Raw genomic sequence first — 20,668 nt, forward strand, 5'->3', positions numbered from 1 at the left:
CTAGGAGATTGCTTAGACTATAGTATCTGATAGAGCCTAGAATATGGTAAGTAATTGATAAATGCTTGAGGACAAAAGGACAGGAGGGCAAATGGTATAGGCCTCAGTCACACTAATTGTTGCTGCCCCTTTGGCCCCAGGGTCTACTCTTTCTTCATTTATTCTACATATTAATATAAGCCTTCTGACTCATGTGGCTCTCTACATTCTGCTGTCTTCAGCTTCTAGGTTTGAGGGCTAACAAAGGTAGCAGAGACATCTTAGAGGTTCACACATCATTAGACAATTAATCATGCATGTGGCCAGAATACTTAAGCCCTGATGTATAAGTATCCCGTCAATCATTTTACACCTCTAACACTATTTTTATGAATGGTCTAAATGGGTCAGTTTTCGGTAAACACAGAAATAACTTCACTGATCCTAATAAACTTCTTTAATAGAAAACAGGAGGATCTGTCTATGAAATTTCAAGATAGATTTTAAATTGCCAGGATAAGACTGAGTGCTCTGATAAAGAAGTAATGAAGTAAAACAGGTCATGTTATAATAAGCATGGCCAACATCTGTCAGAGTCATTGCAAGACAGCATGATATCACTTATCTCCAGTGAGAATGCCCTTTATCAAAAAGTCCCAAAACAATAAATGTTGGTGTGGATGCGGAGAGATAGGAACACTCATACACTGCTGGTGGGACTGCAAACTAGTGCAACCTCTGTGGAAAGCAATATGGAGATACCTTAAAGAGATACAAGTAGAACTACCATTTGATCCAGAAATCCCATTACTGGGCATCTACCCAAAAGAACAAAAGTCACTCTATAAAAAAGACATCTGCACTTGAATGTTCATAGCAATACAATTCACAATTGCAAAGATGTGGAAACAACCCAAGTGCCCATCAATACATGAGTGGATTAATAAAATGTGGTATATATATACCATGGAGTACTATTCAGCTATAAGAAACAATGGTGATATAGCACCTCTTGTACTCTCCTGGATAGAGCTAGAACACATTCTACTAAGTGAAGCATCCCAAGAATGGAAAAATAAGCACCACATGTACTCACCAGCAAATTGGTTTCATTGATCAACACCTAAGTGCACACGTAAGAATAACATTTATTGGGTGTTGGGCAGGTGGGAGGAGGGAGGAGGGGATGGGTATATGCACACATACTGAGTGCGATGCGCACCATCTGGGGGATGGACATGCTTGAGGCTCTGACTTGGGGGGGAGGGAGGGTAAGGGAAACATACGTAACCTAAATATCTGTACCCCCATAATATGCTGAAATAAAAAAGAAAAAAATGGAAAAAAATATCAAGGGAAAAAAAAAAAGACAGCATGATAGGGCAGGCCTAATTTTCACATGATAGAATTAAAACTTACAGATAGTGGAGGTATTAGATCCTTTATTTGTATTTATTATCTTGTATCTGAAATAGGCTCAGTATCAAAATTGGGTAGTTAGCAATCTCACAGCAAACTGAAAATCACAAATCAAAGATAATATTCATCATCTTCTGAAATTTTTCTCCCAATTTTGATTCAGAATCTAATTAGCCGATATACCATCTAAGCTCTTAGTTAATACTAAAATAGATCATCCAGAGAATTAAGTTTCTCATTTCTCTTGAGAAAAGTGGCTATGAAAAAATATTAATAATCAAGGAAGTGTTTAAATCCAAGGCCTCCAAACAAAATTTTGCTATTTTGAGGGGGTAAAGGGAGAAAAAAAATGATTCTTCTAGTTTTATCCCCAGAGATGACATACCCTGATTCCCAAGCAATGCCGGGAACCTACCCTTTTCATGACAACAACAACAAAACCATGTATTTTCCTGTGTTTTACTATAATTTCCTCTGTTACCCTCCACCCTTCCATGAAGTAAGAACAATGGTCCAGTAGTTCCAGGGTAGCAAAGAATAGAACTTCTGAGCCAGAAGTATCAAACTACAAATAGGAAATAACGTATATAAAATACTCACTGGATACCTCCAGAAATGCTGAGAATTGACTCTTTCTGGGATTTCTTGCACTTTTGAATTTGGCAGTATCATCTTCAATTTAGATATTTATCTACTATCCTTTTTGCCTAATTAAACTCTTTTTATTCTATAAGGTCCAACTCAATTACCACCAATACTTGTAATGCAGGGTAGAAAGTTGTAATACAAGGTAGAAATTGATATAGGTTATGAAATGGTACAATAAAGGTACTGTGGAATTCTAAATTTGAAAAAAGACAATTAGGTTAAGGTAGTATCTCTTAGTTTTTTCCACTATGAAGGTGCTTGCCAAAGAGCTTTCTTTCATCCTTCCACACAAAGAAATATCTCTTGATATCTCAGAGGCCAGGGCTAACCAGTGGCTGGAGTATAAAAAACAAAAAGTTGAACTTGGTTCTTAGTTAAAGCACTGACCCTACTCTTCTGGAGGGAGGGGATTGGCTATTTTACTCACATCCAAGTAAATGGGGTTTCCTGATTTATGCTACAGCCATGGTTATTTACTTTGACTCATTTCAACCCAGAAATTATTAATCAAGCACTTAATAAGGGATCAGCCATGTGTTTCATGCTATTATGGGGAAAAGAAGTATATACAATCCTGCTCCGGCCTTTGTTGAACTCATAACCTCACTGTATTAATAAGAATACACTGGAGTTAAGTAATGATTAAGTGCCCAAGTGAGAGGTACAGATTATACATTCTAAAGTAATTTATAGGGGGGGGTAGCCCTGGTAATCTGGGCCAATCAAGGAAGACTTCTGAAAAGAAATAGAATGTGAGCTTGGTCATTAGAACAGAAAAGGATTTGAATCATGTCCTATTTGAAAATATCATATCAATTAAATGGAAGTAGCAGAATGGTAAAAAAGAGCCATGAACAAATATTTCTGATCTCAGTTGTTTTAGAAGCTCAATATAAATATCTTAGGCAAATTGCTTAGCCTCTTTGGGATTCAGGTTTTTTATCTTAAAATGAGGAGGTTTGGCTAGATGCTCTCTAAGGACCCTGGGAGCAATTCCCCATTCAAGCTATAATTCACCAATTAGTTCCATGCTATGATGAATTATGTGCTTGAAGAGAACAATTGTTCTTCTTTAAAAATTATTGTAATTTTCATCTTTCACTGATCCAGATTGAGCTTTACCCAGATAACAAGCTGTACAGGAATCTTAAATACAGTTGCTTACCACAGGGGCCTGGCTGGTTACATAAATATGTGAAGTGGACTGGGTGTTTAAAAATAGGTGTCACCATCAAATTGGTATTAACTGATCAACGCATAAGTGCACATATAAGAATAACATCTATTGGATGTTGGGCAGGGGGGAAGGGGAGGGGGAGGGGTGAGAAGGGAGGAGGGGACGGGTACATGCATACACAAAGAGTGCAATGTGCACCACCCAAAGGATGGACATATTTGAAACTCGGACTTGGGGGGGGCAAGGGCAACATACATAACCTAAACATCTGTACCCCCATAATATGCTGAAATAAATACATAAATAAATAAATAAATAAAATAAAAATAGGAGTTGGTGGAAGTTGCAGCAATTTTTGGAGTTCTTGCCCTTGGAAAAGTCCTTCTTAGCTCTAGCTTACTATTGCCATAATGAACACGAAAGCAATGTGGCAAGAGATTTCACATTTAAAAGAGGTCATAAATCTGGATTTGTAGGTGAAATCCCCAGACTTTTCCATTTCTTTTCAGCCATATGGTGGGGAGGGTATGCACACTTGCTCAAGCAATGCATTTACATGTGCGTACCAAAATCAGCCCAAGGATTGCCAGTTTGAAACCTTCCTTGTACTACTCTATTATCTAGGAAAAAATTAATACTTGGGTTCCATGACTTCTATGGTGTTATCAACTCTCACAGTCCAAGCTGAAAACTATCTTTCATACATATTTGGCTGAGCATCAAGCAGGCAAGAAATCTGAGTCAGTCATAGGGCTGAATTTATAACAAGTCACCATACCTTCTCATACCAACTACCTTGTGACCAATAGCATCTACTTGTGAGATGGCTGGCTAAAGCCAATATGGGAGAGTAAAGTCTTTTTGTCTCTGCCTGGATAAATTATTCCATACCATGAGGTAGAAACCAGTGCATCACATATCATTCTAAATTCTTGAGTAAAAAACATTCTGTGCTTGACCTATGCTCATTTTAGAGATGAGCCATAACCCTCCTGCTGTTCTTACAGCTGTTGCTAACAGCATTAATAGGGAGGGATCCTTCCTGCCCAGTCCCTATTCCTCAGTGCTTCTCATCCCATTAATAGCTGCCTAAATAAAATAAAATAATCCTAATTTTAGGGAAGTTTATCTGTTTTTTAACCTTCAATAGGTAATCTATGTCGAGAAGCGCATAAGTGCTTAAAGCTATCATCACAGTTCCATTAACTAGCTATAGCATTTATAGCATTCATGGACCCAGGGGAAAAAGTATACAAAAAGGTATACTTACTAATTGATCAACACTTATGTGCACATATGGTAGGAACAATCATTGGGTGTCGGGCAGCTGGGAGGGGAATGAGGGAATGGGTATATTCACACCTAATGGGAGCAGTGCATACTGTCTGGGGGATCGACACAATTGTAGCTCTGACTAAGGTGGAGCAAAGGCAATATATGCAACCTAAACATTTGTACCCCTATAATATTCTGAAAATATTTAAAAAATAAACACAAGAAGAGTCTTCCTGTTAAAAAATAAGAAAAATTATACTAAAGCTAAATACAGAACAATATTTCTGAAGTATTAGTTCAAGTTTTAAGTTATATTTACTTGACGTTATTGGGAAACAGGGGGATCCATTTTTGTTCATTCCTGAAAAAGTATCTGTCTCTTTAGCTCACAATCTGTCTTGGTTCTTTCCAGATCTTCTATTGCTGGGAGGTAAAAAAGAAAGATTTCAGATCTTGGGTTCTGGTTGCACTGGCATTTGCAAGAACTGTCACTTGGAACATTCTTTAAGGGAAATTCAATGATCAGAGCTTCATGCTATCAGAGGCTGGGATATTTGGAATATAAATCTTCATGACATTATTGTGTTTTTTCTAAAATTTGCCCCAAACTGTCTAAAACATTGGCTTGTCTCTGCAGCTCATTGTTTATTAAAATTCATCTTGCAAAGCACAATGTACAACTATCATAAGGAAAAGGGCAATATTTGAGATGAAATTGAAAAATGATTAAAAAACAAAGTGAGAAAACAAAAAACAACATCCCAGGGGAAATGGAGATTTTTTGCTTATTCCTTGAGAGATTTATATCTAAGACCTGATCCAGGCATCACTCTGACACAATTTGAGAGGTAAAATGCTCTTCTGTGTTAGGACCAGAGGCGATGGGAAAAATATACAATTTACTACATCAGCCAAATGTAGAGTGAGAAGGCACTATCAAAAGCCACCTAGTATTGTACAGTATTCCAAGTCCTTGCAACCCTCTTCTCCATGCCAACCTTAACAATTTAGACGTACTGTTCTCCCTGTATAGGATGCTTTCTTCCCTCATGTAAGTTAACTTATATTGTTGAGCACATACTCTGTACATAGCAATGTGCTAGTCACTGTCTGGAATAATGGAGCCTCCAATATCATATTATCTCCTATATCTACTAAATCACCAAATGTATCAATGTATTTAAGACTTGGCTTTAGACTCCTGCCATTCAATAAAAACCTTTTTGCTACCAAACCCAATAACATTATCATTATACATTATCAATGTCATTAACTTTCTCTTGTTTATTTGCTACTTTGCCCCTATCATAGTGCCTCAAATATGTCTGGAGATCTAAGCAGCTGAATGTTAAGCTCTTCAAAGTGATTGACTAGTCTTTAAAGTGTTTGTGTGTGTGTCTGTGTGTCTGTGTGTGTGTGTGTGTGTGTGTGTGTGTGTGTGTGTGTGAGTGAAGGGCCAGGTATATAGCATCAAGTGGTTAATTCCACAACTACTATAAAATCAATAAATTTCATGGCATTCTGTTTCTAAATTCAAATGAAAGTTTTCATGTTAAACAATATGGGATAATAATAGTGGCCTTGTCCTCCTCTTAATGGGAGTTGAGAGATTAAAATTAGCAAACAGGAAGTTGATTACAAATTGGTAGCAATTCTTTATTAAATATCATTACTCCTTTTCAATAAAAATTGTTAGAGTTCATTAACACCCTTTCTTGCAATTTGTCTTCTTTCTACCAAATAACCTCCATTATTTGAATATTTTTGGAGATGCCTCTATGTTATATCTACTTTCTAAAACATTCCAAATAAATATGGTGATAGATATGTCTACATATATTTTTGTATTTAATCCAGGATCTTCCAGATTTCATTTCCATTATGCTTTAATAATAAATCCTCTCTTTAACAAGCAAAAAAGGAAGAGAAAAAAAAAATGACGGCCTAGAAGCAGCCTGCCAGCATACTGCTCTCAAGGAAAGAAATAAAAATTTCAGAAGGCTGCCTACATATGGATTTTTCTTCTTGGAAGGAACATTGTGAAATCACAGAGAAGCAACACAGGACACTCTGTGTGGAAATAAAAAAGGTGACGGGGCAATACATTTGACAATATCAAAGTATGCATAGGGAAGAATAGGAGGAGGATAGGGCTCTGGGGTGCCATGCTCACCCTGCAGGTGCTGTGGCTGAGTTGTAAGAGAGCCCCCTACACCACCACAGACCTCTACCTGGACAGATTAGGGACCTGCCTGGACTCTGTGTGGAGTCATTGCACTAGACAACAGGTGTACTGGGGATCAGGCAGCAGCTAAAGCCACCCTGAGCTCTTGGGTCCATGGAGCCATGTTGGAATGGCACTCAGCTTTGCAGTGGCAGCCTTGACATCACCCGCACAAGGCTGGAGAGGGAGCAGACTAACCAGAGGCTCCCCTGAACTGTACCTGGTGACTGGAAGCCAAGCGCATCTCCCAAATGGTGTAAAGAAATCTGAGCTTGGGAATTGACTGGGGCACTGCAGGCTCTGACCTGAGAGGCTTTGGGTGGCTGCTTCAGTGGGTCCTGGGGGGAAGGCAGGGAGAATTAGGTGGTCCTTGAGCCACTTGAACCAACCTCCACCCATGTGACTTGGCAGCTGCATGGTCCCTGAGCCTGTGGAACAGCCGGTCACTTGCTTGGCGCTGACGTCACCCTCCAGGTAAGATCGGCCCCACTGTCTGCATGGCCCTACTTCCAGTTCTGAGGCTCTGCTAATAAACCTTGCTTCTGGCTCCTCCCCAGTCCTGGCTCTGAGGCTTTCACAACAGAGCCCAAGGCTCTGTGTCTGTGCCTCCAGAGCTCCCACCAGGAACAGGACAATGTTCCCAAGATTCCAGCACTGCACCTGGGCCCCAAGACCCCACCCTGGAGCTTCCACAACTGCTGCAGATCAATGCCCCACAGGGACCCCCACGCCTTGAGCCACCAGTACACTAGTGTTACCAAAATCTTGGCCACTTGTCCATGAGGCCAAATCAGAAGAACAAGGACAAGTGGTTTGGGGAGGAAGGAAAGAAACTTTACTTTGTCGACAAAGGGGGGAAAATGGTAGAACTTCTCATCTCAAAATCCCAAATTTTCCAAACATAGGCAGAAATACAGAGCTTTTAAAGGGACGGTTCTTGGCTTCAGGTAATTACTGTGGTTAACTATTCTAATCATCCCATCTCCACCAAAGACAAAGTCTGTGAACTCTGTCAGCCACCTACCTGGGGGGCTGGAACCACCTAGGAGTTTTAACAAAAGACCTAACCTGCCTCAGGGATGTAGGCCAAAATGCAGTTCCCAAAAAGAGAGGGGAAAGTTTTAAGGAGACAGAAAAATCTCTTTGTCTTTTTTTTTACTTCAGACCATTCCATCTGTTACATATTCCCCACTCTCAATATTTCCCTTCCGTATCTATGGGAGGAGAGGCAACTACTCTGTTACACTTGGACCTGGTTCAAGCAAATGCCTGTGGCCTAGGAACCCATGACCACTGCCTAGATAGCCTCACAGAGCTGCTACTGGCACCCTGGGCACAGCAATCCCCACAACACAAGCCTCGGTGAAGAGGGTCTCACCCAGCACCCAACTCAAATATCCTACAACCATCTGGTGAACAACCCAACACTCAGCACAAACAGCATCCAGTACAGGTTTGAAAAGAGGCAATCACAGGCAAATCATGTCAGCATTCCAGAATAGGAAAAAAGCACCATCTAGAAACTTCTCCTTCTTCTAAGCAAGCAAGAGAGTTCCTAGGAAAGAAGAGGTTCCCTTCAAACCTATTAACTATGAGTTGAGAAAAGAAGTTTGAGATGAGAAGAAATCAGCAAAATAACCCTGGCAACATGAAAAATCAAAACAGATCAACACCCCCAAGGGATCACAATGAAGCTACAGCAGTGAACTCTAACTACAAGAAAATTGTTGAAATAACAGAAATGAAATTCAGAATATGGATGACAAATAAGATGAATGGAATTGAAGAGAAAGTTGAAAACCAACAAAAAGAAAGCCAAGAAATAATTCAGGAAATTAGAGAAAAAGTTACTAAAGACCTAGACAACACAAGGTAGGATATAATAGAACCTAAAGAAGTGAAAGAGTCATTTAGGGAATTTCAAAATACAGCAGAAAGCTTCATCAACAGATTAAAACAAGGAGAAGGAGAAAATCTCCCCAACTCGTTTTACGAAGCCAGTATCACCTGATATCAAAGCCAGGAAAGGATGAAACAAAAAAGAAAACTACAGACCAATATCCCTTATGAATATAGATGCAAAAGCCCTCAATAAAATACTAGCAAACCAAATTCAACAACCCATCAAAAAAATAATAACCATCATGCCCAAGTGGGCTTCATCCCAGGGATGCAAGCATGGTATAATTACATATGTAATTCAAAAAATGTGATTCAATGCATAAATAGAAGCAATGACAAAGATCACATGTGCATCTCAATAGATGCAAAAAAAGCATTTGACAAAATCCAGAACCCATTCATAATAAAAACCCTAAAAATACTATGCATAGAAGGAATATATCTCAAAATTATAAAAGCCATATATGACAAAACCACAGCCAACATCATATTGAATGAGGGAAAGTTGAAAACATTCCCACTAAGAACTGGAACAAAATAAGGGTGCTCGCTGTCACCAATTCTATTCAACATAGTACTGGAAGTCCTAGCCAGAGCAATCAGGCAAGAGACAGAAATAAATGGAATACAAATCAGGAAAGAGCAGGTTAAACTATTGCTTTTATCTAATGATATGATCCTGTATCCAGAAAACTCCCCAAACCCCAAGAGACTCCTGGAATTGATAAATAATTTCAGCAAAGTCTCAGGATATAAAATCAATATACACAAATTGGTAGAATTTCTATATACCAATAACAGTCAAGCTGAGACTCAAATAGTAAAATTAAAGACTCAATAGCATACAAAATAGCAATAAAGAAAATAAAATACATAGGAATATACTTAAGCAAGGAGGTGAAATATTTGTACAAGGAGAATTAGGAAACTCTCAAGAATGAAATTACAGATGACATTAACTAATGAGAATTGCTTGGAAGTAACAAGAAGCTCTTGTATAACATTATTGATGTTAAAAAGGGTGTTGGGTTCTATATAGATTCTAGTTATCAGCCCTTTATTGGATGTGCAGCATGTTAATATTATCTCTCATTCTATAGGCTGTCTGTTTGCTCTCATGATAGTTTCCTTGGCTGTGAAGAAGCTTTATAATTTGATCAGGTCCCATTCATTTACTTTTTGTTGTTGCTGTGATTGCCTTTGGGGTCTTTTTAATAAATTATTTCCCTAGGCCAATGTCTATAAGAGTTTCTCCAACATTTTCCTCTAGAATTCTTATAGTTTCATGCCTTAGGTTTAAGTCTGTTATTCACCATGAGTTGATTTCTGTGAGAGATGAGAGGTGCGGATCCTGTTTCAGTCTTCTACATGTGGCTATCCAATTTTCCCAGCACCATTTCTTGAATAAGAATTCTTTTCCCCAGTGTATGTTTTTGTCTGCTTTGTCAAAGATTAGATGGCTATATGAGGATGGCTTTATATCTGGGTTCTCAGTTCTGTTCCACTGGTTTATGTCTCTGTTCTTGTGCCAGTACCACGCTGTTTTAGTTACCATAGCCTTGTAGTATAGCTTGACGTCTGGTAAATTGATGTCTCCCAATTTGTTCTTTTTGCTTAAGATTGCTTTTGCTTTACGGGGTCTTCTCTGGTTCCATATGAACCATAGAATTATTTTTTCTAGATCTGTGAAAAATGATGTTGGTATTTAATAGGGATTGCATTGAATCTGTAGATTACTTTGGGGAGTATAGACATTTTAACAATGTTGATTCTGCCAATCCGTGAGCATGGTATGGTTTTCCACCTGTTTACATCCTCTGCTATTTCCTTCCTCCGTGTTTCATAGTTCTCCCTGTAGAGATCTTTTAGCTCCTTAGTTAAATATATTCTAGGGATTTTATTTACTTTGTTGCTACGTGAAGGGTATTCAGTCTTTGATTTGCTTCTCAGTTTGACTGTTGTTGGCGCATAGGAATGCTACCGATTTCTGTACATTGATTTTGTAACATGAGACTTTGCTTATTTATCAATTCCAGTAGTCTCATGGCAGAATCTTTGGGGTTTTCTAGATATAAGATAATATCATCAGGAAAAAGTGATAGTTTGACCTCTTCTACCCCCATTTGGATGCCCTTTATTTCCTTCTTTTTTCTGATTGCTGTGGCTAGGAATTCTAGCACTATGTTGAATAGAAGTGATGATAGAGGGCATCCTTGTCTGATTCCAGTTCTAAGTGGGAATGCTTTCAATTTTTCCCGGTTTAGTATGATGTTGGCTGTGGGTTTGTCATATACGGCTTTCATCATTTTTAGGTAAGTGCCATCTATGCCTATTTTGTTAAGTGTTCTTATCAGAAATTCCCAAAACAATAAATGTTGGCATGGCTGCGGAGAGGTAGGAACACTCATACACTGCTGGTGGGACTGCAAACTAGTACGACCTCTGTGGAAAGTAATATGGAGATACCTGAAAGAGATACAAGTAGAACTACCATTTTATCCAACAATCCCATCACTGGGCATCTACCCAAAGGGGAAAAAAAGGCATTCTATAAAAAAGACTTTTGCACTAGAATGTTTATAGCAGCACAATTGACGATTGCAAATATATGGAAACAACCCAAGTGCCCATCAATACATGAGTGGATTAATAAAACATGGTATATGTATACCATGGAGTTCTACTCAACCACAAAAAAACAGTGATGATCTAGCACCTTTTGTATTATCCTGGATAGAGCTGTAGCCCATTCTACTAAATGAAGTATCACAAGAATGGAAAAAGAAGCACCACATATACTCACAATCAAATTGGTATTAACTGATCAACACTTATGTGCACATATAGTAGTAACATTTATCAGTTGTCAGGTAGGTGGGAGAGGGGAGGAAGGGATGGGTATATACACACCTAACGGGCACGGTGTGCACCATCTGGGGAATGGGCATGCTTGATGCTCTGACTTGTGTGGGGCAAAGGCAACATACATAACCTAAAGATTTGTTGCCCTGCAATATGCTTAAATGAAAAAAGTGTGTTGGATCTAATCTCCTAAATTTCAACCCCTCTCTACTCTGAACAGGATGCCAACAACTTAGATCTGGAGCCTAACAAATTAAAAACCATTAAATCTGATACTAGCCAAAATGCATAAATATATATTTTCATTTGCACATGCATCCATAGAATCCCCAGTCTACACCCTTCTAACTGCCTATTCCTTCCAAAAGCATCTGGTCCTGTGAATAATAGTGGAGTAGAACAGTTTCAGCTCTGATATTTGCTCCCCAAAAAGAACTAACTGAAATCAGCAGAATAGCAAGCATGCCAAGTACTTTGTGTGAGCCCAGTTACATAGTACCTGTCTCTACAAACTCCAGGGTGAAAGTAGACTTAGGGAAGCAATTGCCTCTCTACAAAATGTTTTAATGCATGGATACCAAGGTTACAGGTTTCTTAGAAACACAGCAATACAAAGATGATATCAATCCTAAATACGAACACCCCACATGTGCAATTATTCTATTAGCTCATAGAAGAATGCCTATTCTAAATTATCTCTTTTGTGAAAATATATGGCAGGTCTTGCTATTTACCATTGCGTTTTTACTTCACCTATCTTGATACTACACTTAATAAAGAGAAAAGATTTGATTAAGAGTGAAATTATAATTATCCAATTGAAGAAAAGCCCATTGCTTCCACGTACTTCTAATTCCTGAAAAATCTGACAAATGTCTAAAGATCTCCCCATTATCATTTAGATGAAAGAAGGTATAAACTGCCAACAACATTTAAATGCTGATTTACCTATATTTTCCTTGTGGGAGAGAAGAGGTCTTACTAAACCAATTAAAGGTGAAATTAAAGCCGGGAGCCTACAATCCACATCCCTCCCAGCAATCTTCAGAGAAAAATAGGAACTGGCTATAACCTGAAGTTTAGAGATAGTTTCTTTAATTCTCACCACATGCTCTTCCACTGGTCATATCACCACTGCTGTAGTTTGTCCAGCATAGTTAATATTATGACTTCAAGAAAAAACAAACAAACAAAAAAAAAGGTGGGGAAAGGGAAATTATGATAATAATGCACATCTGATATACATATTTTAATGATACATTTCTATCCTTTCTGCATAAATCTCCAAAAAATCATGAAGAATGAAGAAAGCCAATTCCTAAAAAGTTATGTACTATATGATTTCATTTATACAACATTCTTTAAATGACAATATTATACAAAGAATAACAGATTAGTTAGTGCTACAGAATAAGGAGGGGTAGAGTTGGGAGGTAATAAAGGGAGTAGGTGGTGCTATATAAAAGGGCAACATAAGGGATTCTTGTGGTTATGGAGATCTTCTCTATCTTGACTGTATCAATGTCAATGTCCTGGTTGTGATGTATTATTATAATTTTATAGCATGTTACCATTGAGGCAAATTGGGTAAAATGTACATGGGAATTATTCTTATAATTGAATTCTATATTATTTCTTACAATTGAATGGTAATAAACAATTATCTCAAAATAAAAATGTTTACTAAAAATGAATTATATTTATCCTATAACTGAACATTAGAAAACTTAAGTTAAAAATAAAACAATACCACTTAAAGGAGAATAACAAATATGAGATACTTAGGAATAAATCTAAGGTACAAGACCTATACACTAAGGACAACAAAATATTGCTTAAATGCATTAAAGAAAAACCCAGTAAATGAAGATATATCTTGTTCATGGGTTAAAAGACTCAATATTGTTAGGATGCCAACTTTCCCTAAAATTTATCTATAATGCAAATTAAATATTCAATTTAAAAATTTAAAATTCAAAGCAATCTCAATTGAAATCTCTGTTGGATTTTATTTAGAAATCAATGAGTTCAGTCTAAAATCCATGTGAAAATACAAAGGACTTAGAATAGTCAAAACACTCACATTATGAAGCTATAATAATCATGACAGCATGGTGTTAGTATAAAGACAGATAAACAGATTAATGGAATGTAATAGAGTATGCAGAAATAGACCCACACATGAATGGGAAACTGATTTTCAACACAGGCACATAAGCAATTTGGTGAAGAAAAGAAAATCTTTTCAACAAATAGTGCTAGAATAATTGGATATTCATATGCAAGTAAACAAAAAATAAACAAAATATCCCCTAACACCACGTTTTAAAAAAATGACTCAAAATGCATCATAGACCTGATCATAAACCAAAAGCTATGAAACTTCTAGAGAAAACATAGGAGAAAAATAGGAAAAATATTCTAAAATTCATATGGAACCACAAAAGACTACAAATAGCCAAACAAAACTTGAGAGAGAAGGAGAAATCTGAAGGAATCACACCTCCTGATTTCAAAATACATTACAAATCTACAGTAATTAAAACAGTATGGTACTGGCATCAAAACAGATAAGTGGATCAATGGAACAGAACAGAAAGCCAAGAAATAAACATACGCATCTATGCTCAACTGATCTTCAAGAAGGTTGTGAAAAATACACTATGGGGAAAGGACAGTCTTTTCAATAAATGCTGTTTGAAAAATTAGATTTTCATGTGTGAAAAAATAAAATTGGACCCATATCTTACAGCATACTCAAAAATCAACTCAAAATGGATTAAGATTTAAATATAAGACATAAAACTCTTAAACTAAAATGTAGGGGAAAGTCTTCATGACATTGGTCTAGGCAATAATTTCTTGGATATGACAACAAAAGTACAAGCAACAAAAGCAAAAGTAGCTAAATAGAACTACATCAAACTAAAAAGCTCCTTCTCAGCAAAGAAAGCAATCGACAGAATGAAAAGACAACCCATGAAATGGGAGAAAACATTTGCAAACTATATCTTATAGGGATTAATATTCAAAATATATGAGGAACTCATACAACTCGACAGCAAAGAAATCACAAATAACCGAATTTTAAAAACGGGCAAAGGACTTGAAGAGGCATTTCTTCAAAGAAGACCTACAAACGAGCAGGTTTATGAAAAGTTCCTCAACATCACTAATCATCAAGGAAATGCAAAGCAAAACCACAGTGAAATATCAGGTCACAACCATTAGGATGACTATTATCAAACAACAGAAGACAAGTGTTGGTGAGAATGTGAAGAAATTGGATCCCCTGCACAATGCTGGTGCAAATTTAAAATGGTGTAATCACTATGGAAAACAGAATGGAGGTTCCTTGATACATACAAATAGAACTACCATATGATCCAGCAATCACACTTCTGTGTATATATCCAAAGGAAATGAAATCAGGATCTTGAAGAGATATCTGTATTCTCATGTTCATTAAAGCATTATTCACAATAGCTGAAATATGGAAACAATCTGAGTATCTATCAACAGATGATGGAATATTACTTAGCTTTAAAAGACAAGGGAAGCCTTCCATATGTGACAACATAGATGAACCTGGAGGACATTGTGCTAAGTGCAATAAGCCACACTCAGGACAAATACTGCATGATTCCACTTATATGTAGTATCTAAAATGGTCAGACTTACAGAAACACAGAGTAGAATGATGGCTGCTTGGGGATAGGGGTAGGGGGAAATGGGGAGTTGCTGTTCGATGGGTACAAAGTTTCAGTTATACAAGATGAATAAGTTCTAGAGACTGTTGTACAACAATGTGCCTATGGTTAAAGATACTACTGTATTGTGCACCTAAAATATGTTAAGAGGATAGATCTCATGTTATTACTATGCATATATTTAAAAACTTTATGACTTTGATTTACATAAATATTTCTCAGAGGTGACACTGTGGTAGGCAGAATTCTAGGATGCCCTCCCCCTGTCTAAGTTTTCTGGTCTCTGGTATCAATCTATCTATCTATATCTATATCTATATCTATCTATCTATATATATATATATAATATAATCTTCCTGCAGTTGTCCAAACACTTCTTCGAATCACACTGACTTCCTAATCTACTGTAATGTGGTTCCCAACATCATGACTCTACTTAAATCACTCTTGCCAAGATGAAAAATATTCTTGTAGTTGAAATTAATGAATCCTTTTTGTAATCTTTATCCTAGAATCTTTGGATACTGTTGACTACCACCTCATTTTCAAGGTATTCTCCCTTGCTTTACACAAAACCGCATTCTCCAGATATTTCTCTTTTCAATCTCTTTTGATGGCTACTTTTATTATGGCCATCCCTTAAATATGAGTGCTCATTTCTTAGGGATCTGTTCTGAGCCTTTTTCTTGCCTCTTTATGTACTCTACTGGGATCTCCGAATGCAAATGGCTTCAATGACTACCCATCTGTTAATGACTCTCAAATTTATATCTTTACCCCAAGTTCACCTCTACATTCCACACATCCTACTGCTTCCTAAATAATTCCAGTGGGATGTCTTACTAAAAATCTAAATTATTATACTTCGAATTCCATAATCTTTCTCTTGCACTGTTGCCTCTTTTAGGAACTGGTACCTACCATGTTGTCCAAGCATTAGAGAGTCTTTGTTTGATCTCTCACCCTCTGCCCTAGCTGATACATAACAAAGTCTTGTCAACTGTCACAGTAAAATCTCTTAAATCCACCTTGACTGTCACAAGCCTAGTCCATGCCTCCATTTATCTTTCCCATGGATTGCTGCAACACCTTCCTAAATGACTGTGCTGCTTCTGCTCTTGTTCTCCCACTCTGCCCTGCTAGGCTACACTTAGCAGTAAGAGTTATTTTTTAAACTCCCCTGCTAAAAGTATTCAATGGTTTCTCGTTATTATCAATATTAAGCCTAATACATGGCTTTATAGTCCTTATTGTTTAACTCCTGCTTCCCTCCCGAGTCTTGTCTATTACCACTCTGACCCTCAAGCTCTCCTCTCTACATTGGATTTTCAGTTCCCAGACATTCTGTGCTTGTTCTCCTCTACAAACCTCTTCACATTCTGTTTCCTCTACAAAACCACATTAATTCCTCTGTGCTTTTCTTAACCAACTATTCTTTACCTTTCATGTCTGATCTATATGTTAAACCACCCTACAAAGCCTTCCCTGAAATTCAAGCTTACTTAGATACTTTCACTCTCTGTTTACATATTACTCTGTACTTCTGTCTTGGCATTTATCACACTGTATTTAAATTGATTTGTTTATTTATTTATTTATTTTGCTGCAGAATCCAAATATTATATTGTGTGAAGATTCAAGTTTTATGAGAAGATTAACAAATTTAACTTTTTTGGCCTTGGCTTGGATTTTTTTTTTTTTTTTTTTTTTTTTTGAGACAGAGTCTCACTCTTTTGCCCGGGCTAGAGTGAGTGCCGTGGCATCAGCCTAGCTCACAGCAACCTCAAACTCCTGAGCTCAAGTAATCTTTCTTCCTCAGCCTCCCAAGTAGCTGGGATTACAGGCATGTGCCACCGTGCCCGGCTAATTTTTTCTATATATATTTTTTTAGATGTCTGATTAATTTGTTTCTATTTTTAGTAGAGATGGGGTCTCGCTCTTGCTCAGGCTGGTTTCGAACTCCTGAGCTCAAACAATCGGCCCACCTCGGCCTCCCAGAGTGCTAGGATTACAGGTGTGAGCCACTGCGCCGGCCTGGCTTGGATTTTAATATCCTACTGACATCAGGTTTTGCTTGCCCACCATTACCCACTCTGATAATAGCATGATCACAACATTGATTTAGCTTTCTGCTTCTTTTTTTAACAGTGCCTGATGTATTCAATATTATGCTGCCTAAGTAGAATTTCTGTGGACTATAAAGCTAGATCCAAAAATAGTCAAGAAATCTACAGAAATGTATCAAGAAAGTAACAGAATTTCAATATCATCTTATTCCTCCAAAAAATAAAGTAAATACTTTAGTACAAATAGGCTGGCCATGGCCTTTAAGAATAACACATCATACTTGACACAGATGTAAGAGATGATAAAACCTAGAATTGGAACCATTTCTAGTCAAATAATCAAGAAAGTCAGGAGGTCCTGCTATTGCTGTAAAAACATCTTTATTAAAATATGGATATCTTCAAAGGTCAAAAAAGCCTCAACCATTATTATCTTTCAGAATAATGTAGTTATTTCTATCCTGAGCTTTTTTTTTTTGTACTTTTACATGCTACTATTCTTTTTATTTCAAAGTATTATGGTGGTTACGGTGGTACAAATGTTTTTGGTTACACAGACAGCTTTTGTTATGCTTGAGTCAGAGTTAAAAGCATGCCCGTCTCCCAGATAGTGTTCATTGTACCTGTTAGGTATGTTCTAGCCCATCACCTCCTCCCCCCTCCCCTTGCTTGATTTCCATTGAGTTTTACTTTCCTCTATGTACATGTGTGCTCATCAGTTAGTTCTAATTTAATAGTGAGTACATATTGTGTTTGTGTTTCCATTCTTGAGATACTTCACTTAGGAGAATGGTCTCCAGTTCCATCCAAATTGCTGCAAAAGGCATTAAGTTATCCTTCTTCGTCGCTGAGTAGTATTCCATGGCATACCACATTTTGTTAATCCACTCATGAATTGATGGGCATTTGGGTTGATTTCACATCTTTGCTTTTGTGAATTGTGTTGTAAAAAAACATTCAATTGCAGGTTCCTTTTTGATAAAATGACTTATTTTTCTTTTATTAAATATCGAGTAGTGGGATTGCTAGATCAAATGGTAGGTCTTTTCGTTCTTTGAGGACTCTCCATACTGTTTTCCATAGAGGTTGTACTAATTTGCAGTCCCACCAACAGTATATAAGTGTTCCTTTCTCTCTGCATCCATACAAACATCTATTGCTTCTGGACTTTTTAATAAAAGCCATTCTGACTGGGGTAAGGTGATAGCTCATTGCGGTTTTAATTTACATTTCCCTGATGATGACTGATATTGAGTCATCTTTCATATGTTTATTGGCCATTTGTTTCTTGAAAATCTTCTGTTCATGTCTTTTGCCCACTTTCCAAGGGAGTTGTTTGATTTCTTCTTGCTGATTTGCTTGAGTTCTTTGTAGATTCTGGTTATTAGTCCTTTATCAGATGTATAGCTTGTGAATATCTTCTCCCATTCTGCAAGTTGTCTATTTTCTCTGCTGATTATTTCCTTGGCTGTGCAGGAGCTTTTTAATTTAATCAAGTCCCATTTATTTACTTTGTTGGTGCTATGATTGCCATTGGGGTCTTCTTCATAAATTATTTGCCTAGGCCAACATCTAGAAGATTTTTTCCAACATTTTCTTCTAGTGTTGTCGGTTTCATGCTTTACATGTAAGTGCTTTATGCATCTTGAATTAATTTTCGTGAGTGGTGAGAGATATAGATTGTGTTTCATTCTTCTGCATGTGACTATCTAATTTTCCCAGCTCCATGTATTGAATAGGCCTTCTTTTCCCCAGTGTATACTATTGTCTGCTTTGTCAAAGATCAGTTGGCTGTATGTGGATCATTCTATATATGTGTTTTCTGTTCTGTTCCATTGTTCTGTGTCTATATTTTTGCACCAATACCATGCTATCTTGGTTACTACAGCCTTATAGTATAGTCTGAAATTTCAATGTGATACCTCCTGATTTGTTCCTTTTTCGTAAGATTGCTTTGGCTATATGGGCCCTTTTCTGGTTCCGAATGAAGTGTAGAATTATTTTTTCTATATCTTTGTAATATGACATTGGTATTTTTATGGGATTGCACTGAATCGGTAAATCACTTTGGTGGTATGGACAATATATCAATGTTGATTCTACCGATCCATGAACATGACATATTTTTCCATTTGTGTCATCTGTGATTTCTTTCCTCAATGTTTCATACTTCTCTTTGTAGAGATATTTCACCTCCCTGGCTAAGTATATTCCTAGGTATTTTACTTACTTTATCGCAATTGTGAATGGTATTGAGTCTTTGATTTGACTTTCAGCTTGACTGTTGTTGGTGTATAAGAATGCCACTGATTTATATACATTGATTTTGTAACCTGAGACTTTGCTGAATTTATTTATCAATTCCAAGAGTCTTTTGGTTGAATCTTTGGGGTTTTGTAGATATAAGATCATATCATCTGCAAAAAGCAGTAGTTTCCTGATTTGGATATCCTTAATTTTTTTCTCTTGCCTGATTGCTATGTATGTGTGTGCGTGTGTGTGTTCTTCACAGGTTAATTGTAAATTGCTTAAAATATTTCCTTTAATCCATTTTTAAGATTTAACATCATTAATTCAATTTGAAGGATTCTCATTAAAGGCAGTAAGTGGAAAACATGTTTATCTAAATCCAAAACAAATAATCAAATATTCTACTCTTCTGTCAAATAATTTTCCAGTGTACTGCTAACTAACCTTTGTCCTTTTAATTGATTCTACACTGCCTTTATTGAGATATTAAATCCAGATTATTTATAAGCTTGACTCCATTCCCACTAATGGATTTCATTCCAGGGGTTTCAATTTCCTTGGGAATATGTTTTTTTTCTTTATTATTTATTATTCCAGGGTTTTGTGAGGGTACAAACATTATAGTTACACTTTATGTCTTTACCTCACCCAAATGCGGGTTAAAGGTATGCCTTTCCCTCCCTTTAGTGCTCTCCGTGTCCTTTAGTTGTAGATTTGCCCCCCTATCACCCTAATCCCTAGAGAGTATTCATGCCATGTGATCAACCTAGTGTTGCTCAGTTAGTACCAATTTGATGGTGACTACAAATGGATCCCGTTCTTCTGCTCTTTTGGTGCCCCACTTTGGATAATGGGCTTAAGTTTAATCCAGGAAAGTATAAGAGGTGCTAGATCTCTGTCGTTTCTTATAATTGAGTAATGTTCCATTGTAAACATATAGAAAATTTTAATAATCCACTCAGGGATTGACGGACACTTGGGTTGTTTCCACATTCTTGCAATATTGTATTGTGTTGCCATAAACATTCGGGTGCAGATGTCTTTATCGTAGAATGTTTTGTACTCTTTGGGGTAGATGCCTAATAGTGCTATTGCTGGATCGAATGGTATTTCTATTTTTAGCTCTCTGAGGTATCTCCAAATTCTTTTCCACAGA

This window comes from Propithecus coquereli, unplaced genomic scaffold, assembly GCF_000956105.1.
Source record: "Propithecus coquereli isolate 6110/MARCELLA unplaced genomic scaffold, Pcoq_1.0 Scaffold92, whole genome shotgun sequence".
Taxonomy (NCBI): domain Eukaryota; kingdom Metazoa; phylum Chordata; class Mammalia; order Primates; family Indriidae; genus Propithecus; species Propithecus coquereli.